Source organism: Lathyrus oleraceus, chromosome 7 (genome assembly GCF_024323335.1).
Source record: "Lathyrus oleraceus cultivar Zhongwan6 chromosome 7, CAAS_Psat_ZW6_1.0, whole genome shotgun sequence".
NCBI lineage: Eukaryota > Viridiplantae > Streptophyta > Magnoliopsida > Fabales > Fabaceae > Lathyrus > Lathyrus oleraceus.
The window spans coordinates 239,266,672-239,280,607 of NC_066585.1; positions in this window are offsets into that span (position 1 = coordinate 239,266,672).

Sequence of the window (13,936 nt, forward strand, 5' to 3'; positions counted from 1 at the left end):
CACTTTGTGAAAATCACAAGAGGATTGTTCTTGTTGATTATGTTAAAATCTGTATAGGAAGACTAGGATTGTCTTGTCCATAAGATCTAACAATAGTGAAAAACTCTTACTACGTAAGGAGATTGGAGTACTCTCGGATTGTGAGGGGAACCAGGATATATGACTGTGTCTTTTATCTTTCTGCACTTTACCGCTTTCATCACTTAGCAATTAACCGGAAAAAATAATCCTAACAAAGTCTAAAAATCGAAAAAAATTCAAAGTACATAATTCACCCCCCCTCCTTTTAGGTGCAAACTCTACTTACAATTGGTATCAGAGTAGGTTCTTGGTAACCTGTTCCTTCAAGATCCGACATGGCTTCCGCAAATGCAAACTTGATTTTTAGAGATGGTGGTAGTAATAACAAGCCTCCATATTTTGTGGCAAATGTTTTAATTTCTGGAAAATACGAATGAAGGCTCATTTAGAGGCATAAGAAAAGGAAGTATGGAAAGTAGTTGTTAACGGTCCTTTTGTTCCTACATGTGTTGTTAATGGTGTAGGCACACCTAAACCTGAAACTTCATGGGATAAAGATGATGAAGAAAAAGTTCTATACGACAAAGGCAATAAACCTTCTACAAAGTGCTCTTAGTATGGATGAATTTTTTCGTACCTCTCAATGTACAACGGTAAAACAAATTTGGGACACTTTGGTTGAGACTCGTGAAGGAACCATTGAAGTTAAAAGACCCGGATTAAATACCTTGAGTCAAGAGTACGAAATGTTCAGAATGCAGGCTGGAGAATCCATCGTTGCATTAAAAAAAAGATTTATACACTTGACTAATCATTTGATTGCACTCGGTAATACATTTACAAATGATGATCTCAATCTTAAAGTGCTTAGATCTTTGACCAGGGAATGGCAACCAATAGTGACGGCAGTATCGGAAAAGAAAAGTCTTTCTACCATGACATCCGTATTATTGTTCGGAAAACTCCAAGAACATGAACTTGAACTTGGAAGACTTGAAAAGTATGAAAATCAAGAGAAGAAATCCAAAGGCATTGCTTTGAAAGTAGATTCAAAAGAAAATAAAAAAGATGATGCTTCAGAGGAAGATGAAGACTTTATTCTCCTTGTGAAAAGGCTTGGTAAGTTCTTTGATAAAAATGAAAAATCCTTTAATTATGAAAAAAGAAAGAAACATTTCAGGAAAAAGGAGGCTTCCACTGCAACACAAGATATCACATGTTATGAATGTGGTAAGCAGGGTCGTATAAAGTCGGATTGTCCGAAACTCTCCAAGAAAGATAGCTTCAATATACAAAGGATACTAATAATAAAAAGGCATATGTGTCGCATCACGCGAAAAACCGGCGGGAAAACAAGAACAACAGAGCCGCCACCGTGCGTTATTTATCCCAAAAGAGGGAAAGGAAACGCTCAGAGTAAACCTGGGAAAGGAAAGGTCTCGCGACCAAAGAGAATGGGTTCGGGAGTCGGTTATGCGAAGGGAAGGTATTAGCACCCCTACGCATCCGTAGTACTCTACGGGATCCACGCACAAAAGGAAGGATAAATGGTTGCTAAAACGCTGCTCACACACACACACACAGGCTGAAAGAGACACAAGAAAACAGACTGAAACTGACTCGGCAGGATATTGTATCCTGGGCCTACTTAGTCTATCAGGCATAGACATCAGAGTCGAAGTAGTTCGGACTGGGGAAACGACACATGCTCGCTAGGATATCGCATCCTATGCATACGTATCTTCTCGGACGAGAGGAGAATCAGAGCACTCGTAGCTCGGCTGACACGCACACAAACAAACACTGGCAAAGGCAAACGTGGAGCCTGAATGCCAATCACTGGACTTACATCAGCATCCGAACCAAAACACACGCATACTGGAACCCAAATGCCACTCGATGGACTTACATCAGCTTCCAAGCACACAACAACACAACAAGTTAATAGGGAGTCGGGGACTCGAGCCTATAACTGTCAAGCACACACTCAAACAAACAGACAACAAATTGCTAAGGAGTCAGGCACTCGAGCCTAGCAACTGTCAAACAACACACACAAAAAAGAAAAAGGGCGCCCGGAGAGATCAGCTCAATCTCCTGCCTACATACTTCATCTGGTGTGAAGATCAGGGCGATGTAGTTCCCCTACAGAGGGATAAAGGACTAGCCTAACCAGATAACAGAGGGAGACACAACTAGGGAGACTATGACTCGAGCCTAGATGTTATCATGCAAATCATCCCTAAGTTAAGGTTTCTAGCTAACTGGCACAGGGAGCCAGCCTATCCTAGTCATGACTTGCACAGGAAGCAAGCCACACACACACTTAACTTGCACAGGAAGCAAGCCAAGCAAAACCTAACTTGCACAGGAAGCAAGTCTAAACTAACCCTAACTTGCACAGGAAGCAAGTCAAACAAACATACAAGCACAAGTAGCACACACTATACACAAGCAAGTGGCTCAAACAAGGGTTAGGTTTTAGTCGAGGGGTCATATCAACCTCAACAAACAAACCACTGGAACTGGGTAGTGTGCTCTTAACCTTGCCATTGAGGGGCTAAGGTGAAGCTGATGAAAGGTGAGTGAAGATGAGACTTCACAGCTCTTATCCCTGGCCTGGGAGAGCTTAAGACAAGAATGTGTGGGTTCAGAAAGTGGGAACCCTTCTACACATTTGATACCGACTCAACTGTACAATTGTACAAGATCTTGGGTTTGTATCTACAATGCATCAACACAGTGGTGTGAGCAAAACAGATGACACACTGAATAGCAGGGGATAGGTTGCATATCCCTTGGGTTCTGCCAATTGCCTCTTCACTTAGGAGGACTTTGACTCTATGCAAGGACAAAATTAAACATCCACAAACATTGCCTCTTAAGGAGGACTTCAGACAGTTGCCTGGCCAAGTAACAGACCAGGTCTTCCAGACTACATGAAGATTAGAAATATACCTCAATGCAAATTGCTTATATAAGCAAAGCAAAGCAAAAGTTCACAAGGAACTGAGCAACTAAAAGCACCTGAAATAGTCAAGCAGACATTAGTATACAACCTCAAACAAAGCAAAAAGAAACAGAAGTCAACAGTCAGTCAGAAGCAAATGGATGTGCAAGGCACAAGGCTCAAGGCATGTGAGCCAAGCCACCTACAAAACAAACAAGTTAATCAATGATATTCAAGCAAGCTCAATCAAAAAGAATTGGTCTCATTGAAGCATTTGTGGCTTAACCTGAAAACATGAGCTCAAAGGTGAGTAACAGGACCACTAGGACAAGCCTAGGGTCAAAAGAGAATGAGAAAATCAAAACAGCAAATGACAAGTGTCCAAAATCATGTTCAAACCATCAAGAGTCAATACCAATTGGGTTCACATTCATATCAATCACTATCATCATTTCATGAACAATTTAGGTCAAAACATGGCATTTAGAAGCTCAAAGAAGTCAACAGAAAGACTTGAGTCAAAAGCAATCTTAAACATTTCCAAAAATCACCAAATAAATCATGACCAATCACAACCCACAGCATGGTAAGCATGTCAAATTTCATCTCATTTGGACAAGTGGAAGGCAGTCAATGAAAATCAGAAAGTCAAAGCAATTTTGAACATGCTCAAAGAAGTCAACCAAACATGCATCAACTTAGAAAAATCATAAGTCAGAGATGGTGTATGATAAATGAATGGGACTAAAACCATGGCAAAGCTTAGGATGTCTAGTTATCTCATGTAAAATTTCATGTCCATCTAATAAAGTATGAGAATTTCACAAATGAAATGGGAACATGTGTCACAAAAAGTCAACATATGACTAAGCAGGGGAGAAAATCTCAAACAATTAGGAAATGCCACAAATAATTCCAAGAAAATTCACATATAAACTAGACATACAAGAGTAGGTTCATGCAAAAAATCAGATCAATTGGAGGTCAAGAAGCATGGTATCAAAAATCATGAAGTTGGACATCAATGGTGTGACACAAATTGTCACACCCTAATTCAAAAAATCATAACTCACAAACCAGCAATGATAAATTCACAAACTCTACACCAAAATCACCATGAGTGTGTCTAGTTTAAGCACAAAAAAATTTGGGAGCCATTGGATAAAGTATCACCATTTCACAATTGTTTTGGCAAAGTGTACAAAATATGCATACATGTCACAAACCCTAATACCAATTAAAATCTAATGATCATAAAAATCTGGAAAAAATATGATAAAAAAGTAGAGATCATGATGAAGATAATGCAAAAATTTCCATGAGAAATGGATTTAAAATGAATGAGTTATGATTTTTCAAAGTTTGATGATTAAAATGAAATTAAAATAAAAAAACAATGTCATTTAATGGGTCATGTGCCACGCTGATGGCAAACTTGTAATTCCCAGGTCACTTATCCAAAACGCAGCGTTTTGGCCAGGGAAAGGAAATGTTGTGATTGGTCCGTTTCAAATGGGAAAGAGGCGCGGTTCATGCACACGTGAAGCAGCAGAAAAATCTGGAAAATGGCTTTAGGGTTCATCGTGTACAGTAAACTCCATCTTCTTCCTTCAATCGTGATTTTTCAAAATGCCCAGAAATCTCAATTGAACACACACAAATGATCATCAAGGCATGGCAAACACGAATCCATCATCACTTTTCATTAAAACATCACACACACCATGAATCAAGCACAAACAAGTTCTATCATCAAAACTTCAAAACAACATAACTTCAAAAATAATCAACCATGTTTAGTGGTTCAAGTTCCAAAATGACCAGCACAAAGAGCTCTACACAAAGCAATGCATGATTTAGAGAAAAGAGTGACTCGAGTTCTTACTTGATTTTGAAGAAATCCACGAAACAGTGTTGTTTGTGCGTTATAAGCTCAAACAGATGAAGCTTGTGGTTTGAAATGATGAATGGTGAGTGGCTTGTAGTTCAACAGCCCTTGGAAATGCTTAAACCGAATTCTGCCATGGATGATGTGTGAAGAAAAACAGTTGTGGAAATGGTGTTACAGATGGAGAATGATGATTGAAATGTGTCCACAATGATGCTTGGATGGTGGAACAACAATGGCCAGGCTCAGTTCTTTGAGAGTTTTTGACAGATTTTTGGAAAATGCAAAAATGAAGTTTTAGAGAATGAGTGATTTTTTTGAGTTGGTGTGGCTGCTACTAGGGGTTTCAAATGACAGAAAATGATGTTAAGATCTGCTGTTTGATGTTGCTTGTGGTACTGAATCAAAGGCCATGAAAATGTGGGATGGAGTAGTTGAAAGTTGTACTTTTGGCCAATTTTCAAGCAAGTAGGGAATGGCTACATGTACTGCACAAGAATGGGCTTCCAACAAGTTTTAATCAACATTTCAGAACATGTTTGAAGGGTAGAATTGGTTAGAAATGATTATTTTGAAACTTCACTTTTTCACCTTACTTAAAATTAATTAAGGCAAGTTCAAAAATGGCATTTTGATTGGTGAAGTTTTGGCACATGAAAGTTACATTTTTGGAAAGAGGGGATCAAATGTGACTTGTAGGAAAAAACCCCACCAAAATTGGCCAAATGGTTTGAGAGATATGGCCTTTTGAAGTTCAAGAATTTCTGAAAATGATTTGATCATAACTTGCCAACCATACATGGGAATTGAGTGTTCTTGGACTTTTTGGAAATGGGAGAACAAGATCTTCAACTTTCATGTTGGGCAAAAATTCATTTGAAGCTTGTATCATGATGTAAGTTTGAGGATCAAGACTTTCCATTTTTGGCAGGTTTCAGTTACAGGTCCAGTTTCCATTTTTGGAAATTTCTGATCTGGCTTCAAATTCTTCCATGATGGTGTTTGACATGATACATGAGGCTTATATGGACATGAATGAGACCTCTCAAACCAATTTCCATCCTCAAATCACTGATTAAATGGACAGTTGACCAACAGTTGACTTTTAGGGTTTCTGACTGATTGTGCATTGACTGATGACTTCTGAACATCCAATCCTTGACCAAAACACTTCAAATGGATCCCCAAGTCATGTGAACATGTTGGACCAACCCTAGGGCCTTGGCTCCTTGAGAATTGTGCTTGCTTGCTTGACTGACTGATCTCCTGACCAGTTTGACCTAATTTCTTGATTGGCTTGCACTTGAGGCAAATAGGACAATGCAATGTTATGCAGTGGACCATGTTATGTTATGACCTAATATGAGAATGTATGTACAATGATAGGTGCAAATTTGAGGTGCTACAGCTGCCCCTATTCAATCAGCTGGGAACCCGAATGGATGAGAGCAACGGCTGTCAGACTTTTAGGGTAAACAGGGATGGAATACCAAGAACCGTAGAATTTGCACAATACAGGGATCCAACACTGGAAACATCCACTGGGATTTGATATTTATTACTGGGTATATATTTTTTGGTTTTATTTTCAAAGGGTACGGCCACATCCGGACATCGCAACGACGATGAATGGGAAAAGAAATCACAACTAGATGCCAACGGACAACTAGGAAAAACTCAACGTTTAACGAGACCAACGGAGAGGTAACCAGACATTAATGAATGACTGGAAGGGATACAAACATACGTCAACGGATGAAATGGGAAAAACTCAACGTTTACCAAGACCAACGGAGAGGTAACCAACTGGGGACGACCAGGAAAAATTCGACGTTTACAGACATCGAAAGATGATGTTTACAGACACCAAAAGGATCGACCAGACATTTACTGATGAATGGGAGGACTCGACGTTTACAGACATCGAAAGATGATGTTTACAGACACCAAAAAGATCGACCAGACATTTACTGATGAATGGGAGGACTCGACGTTTACAGACATCGAAAGATGATGCTTACAGACACCAAAAAGATCGACCAGACATTTACAGATGAATGGGAGGACTCAACCAGACATCGACGGCTGAATGGGAGAAAACTCGACGTTTACAGACATCGAAAGATGATGTTTACAGACACCAAAAGGATCGACCAGACATTTACTGATGAATGGGAGGACTCGACGTTTACAGACATCGAAAGATGATGTTTACAGACACCAAAAGGATCGACCAGACATTTACTGATGAATGGGAGGACTCGACGTTTACAGACATCGAAAGATGATGTTTACAGACACCAAAAAGATCGACCAGACATTTACAGATGAATGGGAGGAAGAGAAACACAACCAGACGTCAACGGACGAATGGGAAAAACTCGTCGTTTATCAAAACCAACGGAGAGGTAAGTCCACATGGGGAGGGTACAACTAGACATCACCGGATGACTAGGAAAAACTCGACGTTTATCGACACCAACGGAGAAGAGGAAACTCTTCTGGGAGAGGGACGACGTTACGAACATCGAAAGATGATGTTTACAGACATCAAAGAAGACCAGACACTTACGCATGACTGGGAATCACCGAAAGATGGTGTTACCGACATTAAGGAAAACAAACACACGCGGGTGCTGACGGGATACTGACATCCACAAGATGACCGGGCAAGGCTGAACACTTGCAGGGGGGTCTCACTGGGGAGAAGCAGGCTTTCCTTTCACCAGCGGATGAGGAAATAAACCTCTATGGGGATTATCAACGCCAATTGTTGACTGGAGCAACTGTAGCAAATGCGTTGTACAGGTTGAACAAAAATCCGTCTCTGCAGGGAATACGGTCTAATGGGGTTTCGAACATATGAATGCATATGTTTGATTTTTCTATGGCGTAATGCTCCATTTATGAATAGGAATGCTACGCGATTTTTTGAGGATGCAATGATTACTACATGAAAAATGCAAATGAACCCTGGCTAGGGAGCCAAAATGATCAGATACTCTGACTCTGTGGGGAGACTCCTCTTGGGGAAATATTCTGCGGGGAACTCTGCTTGGGGAATGGCGAAGCGACTTCACTGGGAGGAAGACTCAACCAATCTTCAGATAGGATAAACCCTGCTTTGGAGAATGTTTGTTACTCCGCTAGGGATAACCCACGCGATCCATAGGTAGAATCAACTCAGCTGGGGATGCCGATATCAGTCTACTACAGAAACCCGTCCAATTCCACTGGTAGGATGAACTCTGCTGGAGAAATAAATGCTACTCCATTAGGGACGATCCAACCAATCCATATGTAGGAGAATCACTGCTGGAGATGTATTTCATGAGACCCGCTCCTCTTGGGGAACTTGCTGAGGAAAAACCACACCATTCTGCTGAGGAGAACGATCCTAGTGGAGAGAACAACCATAGTGGTGAGAGTAACAACTCTGTTGAGGATGATAACACGTCATATCATACTGGAGATGAATTCCCACAAACCTGCTTGGGATAAGCACTCACGGCCATACTGGAGGTAACAGCATCACAAAACCAATTGTTGGGGAACACACCAACAGTCTACTGATAAACTCCACTGGGGGACTCCCGGGGAAAATAACTGCCAGGCGCTCAGCGGGGATTCTCAACTGGGGAAATCTGCAAGCATAGGCCCGCTGGGGAGAAGCAATCCTTAGATCTGCTAGGGAAAGAAGGTACTGTCCACAGACGTCTCCGCAGGGGAACATAGCTCTGATAGCTTCCAAACTTGCTTGGGGAAAATATCTGCTGGGGAAACGTCCTCACAGATGCCAATCCTGAAAAACAGCACAACAAAATGCCCCCAGGGGATACATGGACAAGATACGCTCAAGTGTCCTCAACATTCAAAATGATTTTCAAATGTTTTATCTTTCTGCACGTTATTGTGTAGCCTTCATGTTCTTATATGCAATGCTTATCAAAAATTCGGACATTTTTGCAAACAAAACAGTAAAAGTAAAAACCAAAGAGCTATTTATCTGAATAACGACTTTTATTGATCGAAAATGTGCCTGAAGAGGCAAATACATTGGGAGGCAATTCCTAGAAAGAGGTAATTGCGCACAAAAGGAAAAACCTATCCTAACGGCAATGTGAACACGGCATCCACTATTTCCCAATTCTGTTATAACTCACAGATCATCAGTTTTCCTCCCAACTCCTTGCTTTCTGAGAAGAATGACTGGACGGATCACATCTTTCGAGATGGCAGACGACAAAGCTTGATGAAGTACAGACAACTCAGACTGTAGTCTCCGCTTTAATCCCTCTTTTGGCTGGATCGCCCTTTCGGGTTTTCAATCCACCGGGATACCCATTTTTGCCTAAGCCGCCCTTGCGGGTTTTCGACTTACCGGGTGTACAAATTCTTTTTCATTTTTATCCCTAATTTTTGCCCGAACCTTTTTTCTGTTTTTTGGTTCGCCGGGATGCCCATTTTTTGCCTGGACTCTTTTATTCTTTTTGTCCAGCGGGTCAATTTATGCGAAGTATTTTTTGACTACATCTGAGTTAACAGGAGACGGAAAGTCTTCACCATCCATAGTTGTAAGCATCAAGGCTCCACCGGAGAATACCTTTTTCACAACATACGGACCTTCATAATTAGGAGTCCACTTGCCCCTGTTATCTGTACCGGGAGGGAGGATCCTCTTCAAAACTAGATCACCGATCTGATAGCTTCGAGGACGCACTTTCTGATCAAAGGCTCGCTTCATCCTTCGCTGATACAACTGTCCATGGCATACAGCTGCTAGCCGTCTCTCTTCGATAAGGCTCAACTCGTTAAACCTGGTTCGAATCCACTCGGCTTCATCCAGCTTGACATCCAATAAAACTCTCAGAGAAGGAATCTCCACTTCAACAGGTAGGACAGCTTCCATACCATACACAAGGGAGTAAGGGGTTGCCCCGGTCGAGGTACGTACTGAGGTACGGTACCCATGCAAAGCGAAAGGCAGCATCTCATGCCAATCCTTGTACGTAACGACCATCTTCTGCACAATCTTCTTGATATTCTTGTTCGCCGCTTCTACAGCACCATTCATCTTCGGTCTGTAAGGAGAAGAATTGTGATGTTCAATCTTGAAGTCTTTACAAAGCTCTTTCATCATCTTGTTATTGAGATTCGAACCATTGTCAGTGATGATTCTCTCAGGAACTCCATAACGACATATGATTTCTTTCTTGATGAACCGGGTAACCACTTGTTTGGTAACGTTAGCATAGGAAGCTGCTTCCACCCATTTGGTGAAATAGTCAATCGCAACCAAGATGAAGCGATGTCCATTCGAAGCGGTGGGCTCAATCTTCCCAATCATATCAATGCCCCACATGGCAAACGGCCAAGGCGAATTCATGACATTCAGAGGGCTTGGTGGTACATGCACCTTATCAGCATAGATTTGACACTTATGGCACTTCCGATCATACTTGAAACAATCGGATTCCATAGTCATCCAGTAATAACCCGCTCTCAACAATTTCTTAGCCATTGCATGTCCGCCGGCATGAGTACCGAAGGAACCTTCATGAACTTCCTGCATTAACATGTCTGCCTCGGGTCTGTCCACGCATCTGAGCAAGACCATGTCAAAGTTTCTCTTATACAACACATCATCCTGATTCAAATAGAAGCTTCCAGCTAGCCTCCTCAGGGTTTTCTTATCATTCTTCGACGCACCTTCAGGATACTCCTGAGTCTTGAGGACGTTCTTGATGTCATAATACCACGGCTTCTCATCAATCACAACAGACTCGGCTGCAAACACATACGCAGGCCTCTCGAGTCGATTTACCGCAACATGTGGCACATGATTCCACCAATGAACTTTGATCATAGACGACAAAGTAGCCAAGGCATCAGCCATTTGATTCTCATCCCGGGGGACATGATACAACTTCACCTTCTTGAAGAACGTCAGTGTTCTTCTGGTGTAATCTCTATACGGAATCAAATGCGGCTGATTCGTATTCCAATCTCCATTGACTTGATTGACCACTAGAGCGGAATCTCCATAAATGTCAAGCGTTTTGATCCTCAGATCAATGGCTTCTTCTATCCCCATGATACAAGCCTCATACTCAGCTTCGTTGTTGGTGACGTCAAACGTCAATCTGGCAGAAAAAGGTATATGAGCACCTTTAGGATTGATCAAAACTGCCCCAACACCGTTACCATTCATATTCACAGCCCCATCAAACATCAGTGTCCATTTGTCATCCGGATCCGGTCCTTCCTCGACAAGAGGCTCTTCACAATCTTTCATTTTAAGATACATGATGTCTTCATCAGGGAATTCAAACATCATAGGCTGATAATCTTCAATCGGTTGCTCGGCGAGGTAGTCTGACAGAATACTACCTTTGATGGCCTTTTGTGACGTGTACTGAATATCATATTCTGTTAGAATCATCTGCCAACGAGCAACGCGTCCGGTGAGAGCCGGTTTCTCAAAGATGTACTTCACTGGATCCATCTTAGAAATCAACAAGGTAGTATGGTTCAACATATACTGCCTCAGTCGGCGAGCAGCCCAGGCCAAAGCACAGCAAGTTTTCTCGAGCAGTGAATATCTTGTTTCACAGTCGGTAAACATTTTGCTAAGGTAGTATATGGCATGCTCTTTTCGACCAGACTCGTCATGCTGTCCCAATACACACCCCATCGAGTTCTCAGTCACTGACAGGTACATTATCAGAGGTCTCCCTGGAACTGGAGGTATCAGAATTGGAGGTTTCTGTAAATACTCCCTTATCTTGTCAAAAGCTTTCTGACAATCATCATTCCACTTGATCGCCTGATTCTTTCTAAGCAGTTTGAAAATTGGTTCGCACGTGGCTGTTAGATGAGATATGAACCTTGCAATGTAGTTCAACCTCCCTAAAAACCCACGGACTTGCTTCTCCGTTTTTGGTTCAGGCATCTCTTGAATAGCTTTGACTTTCGCTGGATCGACCTCAATCCCTTTCTCACTGACAATGAAGCCTAAAAGCTTCCCTGATCTCACCCCAAACGTACACTTGTTCGGATTCAACCTCAGCTTGAACTTTCTCAACCGATCAAACAGCTTCTGCAAATTAACCAAGTGCTCCTCTTCTGTCTGCGACTTCGCAATCATATCATCTACGTATACTTCAATTTCTTTGTGCATCATGTCATGAAAAAGAGTCGTCATTGCCCTCTGATAGGTAGCACCAGCATTCTTTAGCCCAAATGGCATCACCTTATAGCAGAACATGCCCCAAGGTGTAATGAATGTCGTCTTTTCCATGTCCTCTGGCGCCATCTTGATCTGATTATATCCGGAGAAACCATCCATGAAAGAGAATACCGAGGATTGAGCCGTATTATCAACCAATACATCAATGTGAGGTAATGGGAAATCATCTTTCGGACTCGCTCTATTCAAATCCCGGTAATCGACACACATTCTGACTTTACCATCCTTCTTCGGCACAGGAACGATGTTGGCCACCCATGGGGGATAACTTGTAACAGCCAAAAAACCTGCATCCCACTGCTTCTGAACCTCTTCCTTGATCTTAGTTGCCATGTCAGGACTCGTTCTACGAAGCTTCTGCTTGACCGAAGGACATCCTTCTCTAAGAGGTAATCGGTGCACCACAATGTCTGTATCTAAACCAGGCATATCTTGATATGACCAGGCGAATATCTCCACATATTCTCTCAGCATCTCAATCAGCCTCCTCTTGACAGAGTCCTCTAAAGCAGCCCCAATCTTGATTTCTCTTTTGGCGTCCTCAGTACCCAAATTAACAACCTCCAACTCCTCCTGATGAGGTTGGATGACCCTTTCCTCCTGCTTCAGCAATCTGACCAATTCTGCAGGGAGTTCACAGTCTTCCTCACTCTCCTCTTCAGCTTGGTAGATGGGATTGTCGAAATCATACTGAGCCATAACAGAACTGTTCATAGTGAATGCCATAAGATCGCTTCTGCATGTTTAATGCTTTGTTTTAGAAAAAGAGTTCAATAAAGTCACAAAAAAAACAAAACATTGCCATTTTTATTGTTTTTGAAAAAGGATGAAAACAAAAAAAATTGAAAGACAGGGATCACAAAGTTTGATTTCAAAAAAATGTCCTTCATTAATGATAATCATTAAAACATGATGAGGCCCTACAATGAACCACTACGCCTTGGGCAGAATGTAGGATTTTCATGCAAAAATGACAAAACAACAGAAAATTACTCTGTCAGAAGAGTAACTTGAACCACTTCTTCAGCCGTCCAGTTGTTGAGAGACCCCCCTGGTGCACACGGGCGAACCCAGTTGTCCAGATCACAATCACTGTCACAGTCTTCACTACCGGTTGCAGAGACGTCGCCATGATTCATCAGCCCAGCGCTGGTAAAGGTACTCGGACCCGCTTGACCATTCTGCTCTGCTTGGAGAGGCTCGTAACCAACGCCAAATTTGTCTTCTTTGACAGGCAAATCCACCATCTTGCCCCAACCTTCAGCTTTGCCAGAATCAACAACCTCCTTAGCCTGCTTGTAAGAAGTAATTGAAGCACTTGGCTTTCTCTGCTCAGCGTACGCCACTTTCTCAAGAGCCACAGTCTCAAACGCCTGACATAAGGTTTCGTGGATCTCGCCATCCACCTCAACATACTTGAACGAGGATAGATGGCTCACCAGAATCTCTTCTTCACCGCACACAGTCACAATCTGACCGTTCCAGACATACTTGAGCTTTTGGTGGAGAGTCGACGAGACTGCCCCTGCTGCATGAATCCATGGACGCCCCAATAAACAACTATAGGCGGGCTGGATGTCCATAACATAGAAGATGATATCGAATACCTCAGGACCTATCTTCACAGGCAAAGTAACTTCCCCACACACAGAACATTTGGATCCGTCGAAAGCACGAACGATCAGGTCACTGGGAGTAAGCACAAACCCTTCCACATCAATCTTCTTCAGAATCTGCTTAGGCAGCACATTCAGCGACGACCCGGTGTCTACTAATACGTGAGACAACACTGCCCCCTTGCACTCCATGGTGATGTGCAAGGCTTTGT